Raw genomic sequence first — 13,900 nt, 5'->3', positions numbered from 1 at the left:
TGTTGCATGTAGTTTACATCCTTCAAAACTCTTCACTTATTGAAATTAATTTGTTTATAATATGTATAATCAACTTTTTGTGTGAAGGTTATTGGGTACTTTCGAAAAACATTGTTGACTTTTGGAAGATGATCGGATTATTAATGAAAAAGAGGTGGAAGTGTAGGTATTTATGGATAGGGTTGAGAAAAAGAAGAAGAGTTACTCGCAGAAAAGATAAAAAAAGAAGCGGAATAACAATTGATGCATTTTACCCTTTTTATTTTATTTTTTGTCCATTCAAATTTCTGTTTAGTTTTAATATACGTATTACTACATTCATAACAAAAACACCAAAAAGAAGAATTTGCAACATTTGTAAACGATGGAAGGGAAGATTATTTTTTGTTAAAATGTATGTGACAGGTAGTAGTCAAGTAATGGAAATATAGGATAAATATTGGGGTGTTAAAAAATATATCTGACACTTGATGAAGGATGTACGAAGTAGTTCATGTACCAGAGACAAAAAAAAAATGCAAACGGCGGTCAATTGGAACTAGTCGAAATTGGGCTTAAAATTAACATACAAATATGATCCTAAACTCTTAATATAGAGTATGACAAGTATCTACGCGCCATATTTTTTTAAAGCAAAATAGTTATGAAATGGTTTTCGTTTTCTGTTTTTACTGAGTTACTAGAATGTGCAATCAAATTAGCTTTAATCGATAGGTGTAAACAGTGTCCTCAATCCCTAAAAACATGAAATTTTTTACCATAAACAAAATTTTTATCTAATAGTAAGGAAAACCCGTAATTAAGGACTGTATTTTCTCTAATACACTATACATATAAGGGTGATTCTACGAAAATAGGGCAACTCTATGATGTAATTAGTCTTTACTATTTTTTACATACTGTGCAATTTTAAATTAGTGTGATTTATGACTGATCGATAGAATAATTAATGTTCAAAAGGGCCAGTCACTTTGTTTAGTATTTTAGAAATTCAGGTTTTTGTAGACATCTAGGGACTGACACATATAGCTACGGACTGATGAAAATTATGCTGATATATTGTAATATAAGATTTTTTAAGGCAATTAATGTAAAAAAATAAGACTCCTACACAGGCATAGCTTCACTTTTATTAGGAACCTATTTTAGACATCATTATTAATTAACTTAAAAAATGTTAATCAAGTCTAGCTTTAGCTAAAATTCTTTAAGATAAGGTAAAAAATTAAACAAACGAGGCCCTTTGCTCAATGAAGTAATAATTAATAAAAAAGGCTCCTTGTTTATTAAATAATCAATCTCAATCGATCAATCAAGCGAGGGACTGACGGGTTAGGGACTGACGATTCAGAAGAAAACCTACGAATATTCTGTTAGGTTATATATACCACAATACCTAACGTCATTTAATGAACAGGGCTTACAAAACAATACTAAATCGTTGACAATTAAAAACAATTGCCTACTATTTAATATAAAAACAAGGTGTGCTAACTACTACAGTGAAAAATGCCTGTGGACATAGAGTTGCCCATGGAAGCACCCATAAACATCTGCAATCTATTGCATTTGATTACAATTATTTTTACATAAATTAATTAAAACTAAAAAACAAAATTCTGGATAAGTCTAACGGAAGCGAAACCATAGGCCGCGATTTAGAAATTTTGTTACTGTACGCGATACATATTATTAACCTTACAAATACTACAACATAACTCCAATTTCAATGAATTTGTACAGGTTTAACTTGTATTTTAGCGCATTTTATTTTTTTGCGTTTTGTCTTTGTCGTTTAATTAAACAATGAAAAGAATGAATACAGTGTGTTACATTTTAACAAAGTCATACTTATGTAAAAATTTAAATTTGTGATCTTATGTGATTATGAATTTTTATCATGTAGGGGTGAGGACCATTCAAAATTACTTATTTACTACTTAAAATTTATCGGAATATATATACCCATACTTTTTTCTTACTGATAATTCAACGGTAGGTACTTACACAAGCGTCCTTATTATTGATAAAGATGTGAAGTATAAAATACAAACAAGTCATTCTGGTAAACTGTAGTAACTGCATCATATACAAATTATTCACTTACTTCAAACAGTACCAACAATCAAATGAAATGAGTGAAGTATTTCACCAGCCGTGACTTTTATTTACATAATCTAAATTATAGGAAAACATTAGTGTTAATTTCTGATGATCTATTCGCCATATCCGGTCTATTATTATTTGTTGACATTGGATTTAAATTCATAAAATGTCAGTTATTCAAGCATGAAGGGTAATTCGCAACGTTCACAGATTTCGATTAAAAGTATTCTTTGACAGCAGCACTTACTAAACAAACAGGAAATTTATGTTTTTAATAGTAAGAAAGCTTAATTTATGTAATTGTGTTTACCACTACAGATAACCTTAAATTGTCACGCCCTCGCCGGGAATTGAACCCGGATCCTAGGTTTTACGCAAAAAAAACAGTTGATTTTAAAGAGGAAATTGGAGACCGGTAAAACCGTGTACAGCGCTGTAGAGGGGCACGAAAGGAATATCCCAGACACAAATGTACCACGCAATTCGTTGTCTTTGTTTACTAAATAAGCGTTTAAAGGTACAAAAATGCGTTTTTTAATTATGCATACTCTCGTTTAGTTTTTATAAAACTAAAGTACATACTCTTTTTTCCACATTATAAAACCCTACATTTTGAGACGTGAATTATTAAATTTGATAAATTTGGTATTGCGTAATTGTAAAAAAACTGTCAAAAATAAATTTAAATTACGAATCGATTTAGTGTTTTTTGGTGGATATTACTTAAATACCAAAAAAACACTAATAACAAATAACAATTTATAACAATAACAAACGAAAACACAGGTAACAAAAAGGCACAAGGAGTGAAACAAACAAACGAGAACAAAGTGACAAAAAGAACAAGATAATGCAACAATAACAATAACAATAACAAAGACAACAAAAAATGAAAACAATACAGATAAAAGCAGAAGCACTTACAAATGGTAGTAGAGGCGGTAAACGAGAGACTGTAGACTCTCTTGAGATATGAAATTTTGGAGTATTTATAGGATAGGGTTGTTAGTAGGTTTTGATGGAATGTTCTAGAAGGAAAAGTAGTGAGAGAGAGGGTGAAGACACTAGTTTCTGGGAATACGCAGAATTAGATAGTACAGAATTCAAGACAAAGCAATTAAGGGTAAAACCAGATATTAGTATGGGAGTGCATGCAGGTATGGTTGAAGTTGGATTTCCAGGTAAAAGTGATTGAAAGAACAATAGAGTTTAGATTGAAAGGAAACCAAAGTATTTACAATATACGAAATTGAAAAGAATTGAAATAATATTTGAATTAAAATGAAATAAAATTAGAAAAAATATTTACACACAAAAAAACAATAAGTGTTATTTCGCCACAGAATGGAACGTGAATCAACTAGATTGGTTGATTTGTTGCTGAGATATTTCAATTTGTTTATCCCAGTAGGTTAATTGTTCATTTGTTTAATAACTTTTCGAGATGATTCAAGCGGATTCTCCCTTTGAAAAGTTAATAAACAAATTATGATCATGAACATCTAACGTATTGAAACAAACTGGGGGGTAAACAAATTGAAATATCTCAGCAACAAGTCAATCAATCGAGTTCATTCACATTCCATTCGATGCGTAATTTAAAAGGCTTTTATTCGAAAAAGTAGAATCATTAAAATAATCATTATTGCAATTGTTATGAGCATTTAAAAAAAAAACAGTTGTTTTTGAAGATTTTTTTCCAATTACACAATAACAAATCAACCAAATTTAACGATTCACGTCTCAAATTATAGGTTTTTCCAATATCGAAAAATAAGTATAAACTGTAGTTCCCTGAAAACTAAACTAGAGCGTACATAATTAAAAAACGTATTTTTACACCTCTTACAACGCTTATTTAGTAAACAAAGACAACAAGTTGCACATTACATTTTGGCCTGGGACACTATTTTCATGGCCCTCTACAGTGCTGTACACTGTTTTAGCGATCTTCAATTGCCTCCAAAAATCAACTTTTCCTCTCTTTCTTGGACCAATTGTTTTACCACTACGCTACGAGTGTTGATAGCAGCAACAACGACGATCATGCCTAACCTATTAGGTCACAAAATCGTCGAACCGATGTATAATCATTTTTAACAATGAGAATTTTTAGTATAGTTTTTCATTAAAGTGAATTATTTTTTACCAGTACCATTTTAATGCTGCATGATCTGTGATGATAGTAATTTTTTTTTTTTTAAAAAGGTATGGACGGAAGTGTCTGACTCCCCTTACAACGGTTAAACACTCGCGTTCCATAGTGAAGTAGCGTGTGTCTCGCCAGGGTTAAGAATCCTACTAGCATAAGCTATGGGTAGATGGTTCTTAAGAATTCCTTGTGATACGAATAACTACTGAGAAACCGATAGAAAAAGGAAAGAGTGCATATAGGATTTGTAGATTTAGAAAAATCTTTTGACAATGTTAAATGGGACAAGATATTAAATATATGTACTTAAAAATGTAGGGATGAGTTACAGAGATAGAAGAGTGATACTTACAATTAGTTTGTATAAAGAGCAACAGGCAGACGGAGCAGCAACGTAGAGAAGTAAATATTAGGAAGGGAGTCATACAAGGATGCACACTGTCACTGCTACTTTTTGATCAATACATCGAAGTCGCGATCAACATAATTAAATTAAAGACAGTACAACTATAGGGATAGATATGGAGGGTCAAAAGATTAGAATGCTTAGATTTGCAGATGATGTAGCAGTATTAGCATCTAGCAAGCAGGAGTCAGAGATAGCTTTAAATAAAATAGAAGCGGTATTAACAAAACAGTATTGTATAAAAATAAATAAAAGTAAAACAAAAATACTGATATGAAAGGGAAGAAAGTAGGGGAACGACTAATATAAACATAGGAGACGAACGATTAGAAGAAGTGGTTGATTTTAGGTATCTAGGAAGTCAAATAAGTTAGGACGGAAGGAATAGTAGGGATATAAGGCAGAGGATAGTGCAAGGTCGAGTCGCCTTCAATAAAAATAAGTCACTTCTATCCTTGCGATTAGTTAATTTAGAAATTCGTAGAACATTATTATGGTATATAACGACAGTGACCTATATTAGTAATGTTCGATAAGATTTCTTCGACGAATGGTAGAAAAATCCATAAAAAAAATATGAAAGAAGCGTGTGAAAGGGATGAAAAACGTAACGCTGAGGAAGAGCCGTCGCTTGGGAGAAGAGAATGCAAGTAAGTCGGTAACGATCTAACGATGCAGAAGACGGATTTGTCTAGTAAAGCGAATGATAACAAGACATCTAAGATGACGTAAGTAAAAAGAAATAAAGGTGTATTTATAGACTATATGAAACTACTGATGCATTGTTCGGAACTTGTGAAAACGGTGAAAGGTGTGAAACGTAGAGTGGAATTAAAATTGAAAGCAGTAATGCGCATGAGCGTGCTAGGTTGCTTTTGTGCATGGGAGAGAAATAGTGACCAAAGGGGGAGGGGACTGCAGCATCAGGCGTTGTCTCATTCCTTGGCCTTCTCGTTCGAGGCAAGAAGTTATACAAACCATCTATGAATTATGGTTGGTATTAAAAGAAGCTTGCCAAATATTTCCAATAACAACGAAGATTTTATTCAAGTATCTTCACCAATGTGCAAAACAATTTACTTCTCGACCAAGAAATATGGTGGACCGTTGACGTCATCATCATCGTTGAAGGAATCAGTACGTAATTTTTCTATAATGTGTTATGGTTTTTGAAGTAAGTGTAGCAAAAAAAGAGGTTTCTCTCAGCTAGATACCAAAAACAACAACAAAAATGGTACAGTAGAGACTATATCATATTTTCTTTCTTCTTTTATCTTATTAACATGGAGTATAGCGACAGTAAAAGCGACGTCTTTTTTAAGTCACGACAGACGTCATTGAAAACATAGTAAGAATAGGAAAGAGAAGTAGTGTAAAAAAAAAAATATCTAAATCTCATAGTTCAGGTGAGGTTATCGGGCAAGTTTGCAGAGATTCCCGAAAACTGTTCGGTAGAAAAAATTCAATGGAAACGTTTTTCGGTTGATACCCATATCGATGGAGACAAAGAAGAAATTCGAAAAAACGGTATTTCCATTTCCCGAAGGACTTTCTAGAAAATACTTGCAGTCTCGGTTTACACGTGGGAAGGAGTTGGTGGAATCTTGATGTTTTAATAATGGATTCTGATCAATCAGATATCCCAGAGGAACCCAATTTTTTCGGACAAGACCGAAATAATGAAAGAAATGAAGGCAGGCCAAGAAGAAAAGAAGGCAGATCAGGAAAAATTAAAAGAAGAAATAAGAACAGGTCAGGAGAAATTGAAAGAAGAACTGAAAGAAAGAGGTAAGAGTAGAAATACAAGAAGAATTTAAAGGAGTAAAGTCAAAATTGCAAAAAGAATTAAAGGGAGTAAGGTCAGAAATGCAAGAAGACTAAAGGTAGTGCAGAAACATTTTGCCAGTATAGTAACAGAAATTCAGGAGGAATTAAATGAGGTGAAAACCACCACCACGAACGGGCGGAAATTCGATTAAATGCCAAGATCGAAATAAAAAAATAAAATCACCAACATTCTATTCAACGGAGAAACCCCCTACTTTAATATTAGGTAGCATTGCGCGAAGAAGCTTTGGACGTGGTACAAGGAATACCAGATATACAGCAAAACGATTCTGGTGGAATGATTGGAAATGTGTTACGGTGACAAGCACCTACAATAAATGTACTCAGTTGAAAAGCCGCCTACAACTCAGCAGCGAAAGTCTTTAACAGGTCGAATGTTTGTGCGGTTAACTTGCACCTCACGATTTTGCAGATCAGCTGTCCACCCAAATGTTTATTGATGGGGTACGAGTCGTTGAAATGCAGCAGGCAGTTAATGTTTTCTGCCGCCGAATTTAAGGTCGAAATTCGACTGGCTAAGAAAAACATGAGTTGCTGCCCCGTCGAATGAAAAACAATAATACACTATGTGCGTTTACTTGTCAATCAATCGAGATGTTAACAGTTTGAAAATGGAACAACAACTGATTTAAAATAATTACAATTATTAACATTACAATTCTTATTCAATATCTTAGTAAGCTAATTAATATCCGAACAATGCAATTTCCTGATAAGATTAATATTCTTACATGCGTTGCATGCTGACGTTGCGTCTTATAATTGTTACAAAGTATTTTAGATATCATAACTAGGCCCTGCCATTATCCCGTCATAAAACTGCAAGCGAAGCGTTGTCGTACTCTATAAAATACGAGACGAAACAAGTGAAGGGACATGTCCGAATCCGAGCTCCGTTGAATTTTGAGAACGACGAAGAATCATTTCAAGAAGATGATCAAAATAACCAAACAAGTGATGTCTTGCTGAAACAAAGGAGGAAGAACGCTATTGGAGTTGCGACAAACTTGATCCTCTTTCGCAGGATTGTAGCAACAGAAGGAGAAGTGCTGCGTGTTAGAGTAGTGGAAGAATTTTGCATTTGAGTAGCGGCTCTCCTTCAAGAGGGAGACAAACGTCAGTCGATAAAGAAAATCAGGTAAACGAAGACTAGTCAGATTTGTGGGGCGAAAGTCGGCTATGCGTCTCCAAGTCCCTATTATTATCTCTGTTTAGAAAACAGTTACCGGTAATTCATTTATGATGGATAGTTTTGTGGATGGTAGGAAGTTGATTCCGATAATGGATACAGGCGCATCAAGAAGAATAGTCAACCCTCGAGTGGTCGTAAAATGCAGGATTCGTCCGATAACCCAGGCACACGCCTACGCCACCAAGTATTGGTGGTCGATATTACCGACGACTTCTTTCTGGGACTTCACTTCTTAATTAAATTGTTGTATTGTGTTGAGGTATAAGGTTAAAATAAAACACACTCGTGATATCTGAAATACATTTATAGGCGGTGAGTTTGAGCGTGTCTGCATGTACTTGCTTTCGTGATCGGCCCTCTACTTTCACACCTCGAGTCTATTACTTAACTCCATCTCATAGGATAGTGCTGCCAAGCAGAGTTGCACTCACACAACATATTGCGCTATGGTAAACGAAAAAGTTATAACAATAAGTATAAACAAACAACAACCTATCAGGAAGGAGTTAAGAACCACTGCGGGAGATTGAGTTTAACAATCGTACCCTTACTCTTCCTTGACTTCTTAGAGAAGACTATCCGCTGCACGACGATCCGGTGATTCACCCTCTATGGGCAGATTTCGGTAGAGGGTTGAAATCGTCAAGCTAACGTCAGTCTATGATGTACTCGACGATTCCCGAATTATACAGACCAATGGATCACCTCCTCTCCCGACTTCACGACCACTTCGCGGACTTCACCTCTTTTTTCATTTACCTTTGCTCTCTATAGGACCCCTCATAGTATTTTTTTTCGTTATCGTTACATGAAATGTTTGGAATTTTGACTCGGCTTACGTTGGTCGTGCTTCTATGTATCGGTTCAGTGTGGCGGTTTCGCAAATCGACCAATATATCTCGGAACCATAGCAAATGCAATTGCGTATGTTAGTTCTGCATTTTGAAAGTTACGCAGACTTAATCCCGGGAAAATGATAATTATAATTTTGGACATTGCGAACACAATATAACATCCCCACCTTCAAAAAAGAATCACGTCCTTGTGATTCATGTGAACTTAAACGTGAACTTGAAAATAACTACGTCTATTTACAACCTGGATAAAATTAATTTTTCTTTGAGGCTGTAGATTGTCCCTAATATATATCACCAGCCCACTTAACGTCTTTGTAAGTACTATAGCCTCGATACTACTGTTTTACCACGAAACCGATTTATTTTACCCACTATCGTGATCGCTGGATCCATCCTCATGACCACAATCTCACTCTCCCGACGTCATGACTTTCTATAAATTTTGTTGTTATTGTGACCTTTCTTCTATAAAACGCCATGTTCCTTTGTGTGATAGTATCTGGGAATTCCATTTCCCCCAGAGTCTCCATTTTTAGAAGAGAAAGGCGGTATTGGAAAACAATAACAACTTTTAAAATAAAATAGATATGAAATTCAAAAAGACAATATGACAATTGCAACTGGATTTAGAGTTAGTCAAGTAATTTAGGTAGATAATATTACAAATGAGAGTTGAACAGAAACGTTTATAAAGAGGATCATCCTTACAATGCAAATCCATTTCGTAAAAGTTAACAAAACCACTTACGTTGATAAGAGCGTTGCAATCACCTTGATCTGGAGGTAGTGCCACCAACACTTAAGGTTTCCTACCGGTTACCCTCTTAAGGGTAGACTCTTTTTGTTAACGCGTTCCCGAGTCGACTGTCCGCGATTAGACCATCGATCTCGTTCACGCGCTAAACTTATTGATGAATGAGTGATTATTTGTTTATGGTTCAACATGGGTCATTCGCTGTTTCTAGATGTTTATTAGATTTAGCTGATTTAGTGAAAACTGATAAAATTTCCGATATTAACTAGGTTAGAAACCTTCTTTCTTTTTCGCTTCTATAATTTTCACTGTAACTAGAACTACCGAACTTGCGTTAATTTCTATTTGTACATAGATAATTCTTTTTCCTTTACTGTTTCGTTGCTGCAGAATGCCAATGCGCTTATTTTGCAAGTAAACGAATTCGATATGTGTTTTATAAATTTTGAAAGAGTTGTGTAAGAAAAATTTAAGATAATGAAAAGTAAAGTATATTTTAAGAGAAGTATTTTAAATCACAAACTGCTGAACAACGCAAGGAACAATATATGAAATCCCATTATATTCTTTTCTTACATTCGTTACTCATGCTTTACATGTACACTTTTGTCTAAGATAAGCCACGTGTTATTTTATTGTTTAGGCTAGCCTTCGTTATCGGTTTCACATCAGACCGCCGCCGACCACGTTACCGCTCCTACATTCGGCCTTCCTGTTTAAGCCCTGCCCCCAGGGCCTGAAGAGCCTGATTCTGCATCTGAAAGTACATATGTTCTTTACTAATAAGTCAAACCTTTGCTCGGAGCTGTGGGCCCTGAATTTATTAAAGTTCCATTGTTTGGGCCAACCTCCTAAGTCCCTGAGAACTCCTTGTTTTGGGTCTTCGCCCTAAGTTCCTCAGAACTCCTTGTTTGGGCCTTCGCCCTAAGTTCCTGAGAACTCCTTGTTTGAGCCTTCACCCTAAGTTCCCGAGAACTCCTTATTTGGGCCTTCGCCCTATGTTCCTGAGAACTCCTTGTTTGGGCCTTCACCCTAAGTTCCTAATTACTCAGACCCACCTTTAAACACGATCCAGGGCTTAATTTTATCGACAGCCATTACGGTTTTGTATCGCTTCATTCCTTCTCTCATGTCTTCTACTTCGTAGCAGTCGTTTCTCAGAACTTGTGTAACCTGAAGGGCCCCTTATGCTTTGCTAGTAGCTTTTTACTACCCCCTGTTGCTGGCGCTTCGGTCCGCAGTGTCATTACAATGTCGCCTACCTTGTATCTTTTTGCAGCTTTGCGAGTTCGATTAAATTTTTCCTTCTGGATCTTTTGATCTGCTGTTATCTTATTTTGAGCTTTAGTTCTTATCTCCTGTAAGTTAAGCCGTTCCAAGTTCTCTTGAACAGCACTTAGAAGAGATGCCTCTGCAATGCTACGTGCCTTGTAGCCTGCCAGTAACTCAAGTGGACTAAGTCCCGTGGTTTATTTGTGGTACAATTTATCGCCCCTTGAACCTGTTTCACGCAAGTGTCCCACTTATTTTCGGGACTACTCAAAGCTGTGGTTGCCAATGCATGCAAAACAGTGCGATTCACCCTTTCACATTGACCATTCGCCCTGGGTGTCGCCACTGCATTTAGTACATGTCTGATTCCGTATGTCTTACAAAATGTCTCAAACGTCTTAGCCGTAAATGCTGTGCCACGATCTGTTATAAGTCGTTGTGGTGCTCCAAATAAATGCATCAAGTCTATAAATACCTTGATGACCCTTTTGGCTGATGTATCTTTCACCGGTTCAATGACTACAAACTTGGTGAAGCCATCGACGATAACAAGTATGTACTTGTTTCCTTTTATGCTGGTTTGGAACGGTCCCACGTGATCGGCATGTAGGGTATGAAAAGAAATGGGAGCTTTCTCAATAGGATACATTTCTCCTTCTTTTTTTCCAGTGGTCGGTTTATAATAATTACAGGACAAAGAGGATCTGATATATCGTTCCACAAAACGACGCATTCCGGGAAACCAATAGTTATCTGAAATGCGCGAAAGCGTCTTTTCTGTTCCAAAGTGTCCAGATTCGTCATGGCAGAGTCGACAAACACGCTAACTTTCCGTTTTTTTGTTTCTTGTACACATTGTCGTCCTTAAGAGCGTAATTTTCAAAATAATCTTTCATCTCCCCGTTCTTTATCATGGTTTCCAAGATTTGTTTGATTCGTCGTACTTCATCGTCTTGATTCTGAACGGCCACAATCCAGTCAGCTTCAGTTACTTTGACAGAACAAACTTCGGGTGTATCAATGAGGCGGCTCAATGCATCCACATGACGCATTCGATTACTGGCACGATATTCGACTTCGGACTTGAAATCTTGCACCTGTAACCACCATCTAGCCTCTCTGGTAATTAGGTCTTTCTTTACAAATGTAGTTCTTAAAGCGTTACAGTCAGTGATGACCTTAAAATTGATACCAATCAAATAGACCCTGATTCTTCTTCTTCTTGAACTGTATTAGGACGCCACCAACTCCCATTGAGCCTGGCGTCTGTGTGTAGTTCTGTGGGTAGTTCGGGATCGAAAATTGCCAATAAAGGTTTTGTCGTCAATATCTGTTTGACCTTTCCAACGGCGTTAGATTGCTCCTCACCTCAATGCCATGGGACATTTTTCTTTAGTAGGCGCGTTAATGGTTCGACCACCGACGCATAGCCACAGATGAACTTTCGGAAATATTCTCCTAGTCCTAAAAACTGACGGATTTCCTTAACATTTCTTGGTTCCGGCATGTTCAGAATGGCTTCTATTTTTCTTGTGCCGGGGGTCACGCCCTGGCTGCTTATTTCTCGACCAAGGTATTCGATTTTTGTTTGGATGAAATAGCATTTACTCAACTTCAGCGTCAAGTTGTACTTCTTCAATCTATCTAATACCTTTCACAAACGTTCCATTCCTTTTTCTACAGAAACCGACGGAATTATAATATCGTCTATGTATGAAAAAGCGATCTCATTTCGTAAATTCCCCATAACATTGTTGATGAGTCGTTGGAAAACTGCCGGCGCATTTGTGAGTCCGAAGACCAATCTCAGAAATTCATAATGCCCACCAGGCGTTACAAAGGCCGTTTTATTGATGGAGACTTTGGCCATTGGTACTTGATAGTATCCCGATGCTAGGTCAAGTCCACAAAAGAACATGTTTTTGCCCAGCCTGTCGATCTGGTCTTCTATTAAGGGTAAAAGATACTTATCCTTTACAGTAATAGCGTTCAACTTACGAAAGTCTATACACATTCGATAGTCGTCTGTTTTTTTCGTGACTAATAGCACTGGACTAGCGTACGGTGATTCAGAAGGTCTTATAATCTCATTTTCTAACAGCTCTTCGATCATAGGTTTTAAAATCTGTTTCTCTCCAATTGACAGACGATACGGATGATAAGTAACTGGTTCGTCAGTAATTAACTTTATGTGCATTTCTACTGTGTTGGTTTTACCGATGTCTTTTAGAGTAAACGAAATGCATTTCCTGTATTCACAAAGTAATTGAAACATCCTATGCTTTTCTTGATCAGATACGGTTCCGACTTGAATTTTTTCCAGTTCCAACCTGTCATCCGGACTGAATTCAATGGCGTTTATCAACTCATCGCGTAATTTCAATAATGTATACAATGACACTACGTTTCGAATTTTCTTAAGCCCTGCGTGCGTCTGTCCTAAGTAATCCATTCCAATGATTAAATCCTGCGTCAAAAACTCATCGTCCAAAATGATAGCGTTCGCCGACGCTATCACTCCTTCAATTATAACGGTTGCGGCCGCTGATAAATTAGTAGTAATAGTGCCTCCCATAAAGTTTTTTAAAGAACGTCCCTCTCCGCTTTTAATTTCTAATCCTAATTTTCGGACGACGCTTTCTTTCATTAGCGTACACGCGCTACCTGTATCAATTAAACATTTGATTTTCTGATCCCTGATCTTCGCTGTTTTCATGCACAAAACGTGCTTTGAAGATTTACAACCGATCTCACTTATTGACTCTGCGCTGGCGGTTTGTTTAATTTTTGTCTTACCTTTGTTAGGACATTGGTCTTGAAAATGACCCCGTTTATTGCACAATCGACAAAGAATGCGGGGTTTCTTGCATCTAGCTGCTTTGTGGTTGCCGCCACAATTAAAACGCGCTATACGTTTTTCAGCAAATGTCCATTCCTTAAACCGTTTCTGAATTCCAACTCCATCTTTGGCAATTATAGCAGGAATATGCCCTTTTGATGTTGAAGGGCCAGTGAGACGAACGCCCGCAGTTTGAATGTAACTTAAATAGTTTGCTAATTCGCCAACCGTTTTTAAATTAGCGGCTCTAGTTGTCATAGCTATAGCTTCGTCCGGAATACTTTCAATTACGCTGTCTATTAATTGCTCGGGTGAAATTTTCAAACGTAATCTATTCAATTTAGCAACCTTCTCGTAGCAAAAATCTCCCAAATTTTGACGCGGTGTGGGTTTGTAAAGAGCCGCGTCAATTAAAAGCTTGCCAAATCGTTCTTGTGGGGGAAAATTTTGGCAGCATTTGGTTTTTAAATTTTT

General features: G+C 36.4%; 1 protein-coding gene across 1 annotated transcript in view; it reads right to left on the bottom strand.

Annotated features, from left to right (window-relative positions):
• LOC108735914 overlaps nt 1-13,900 on the bottom strand; it is a 38,366-nt gene that overhangs the window by 21,943 nt on the left and 2,523 nt on the right. The window lies entirely within an intron of this gene.

This window comes from Agrilus planipennis, unplaced genomic scaffold (assembly GCF_000699045.2).
Source record: "Agrilus planipennis isolate EAB-ADULT unplaced genomic scaffold, Apla_2.0 scaffold95, whole genome shotgun sequence".
Taxonomy (NCBI): domain Eukaryota; kingdom Metazoa; phylum Arthropoda; class Insecta; order Coleoptera; family Buprestidae; genus Agrilus; species Agrilus planipennis.
The sequence above is the reverse complement of the archived record's forward strand: the minus strand, read 5'-3'. Positions and strand labels throughout refer to the sequence as shown.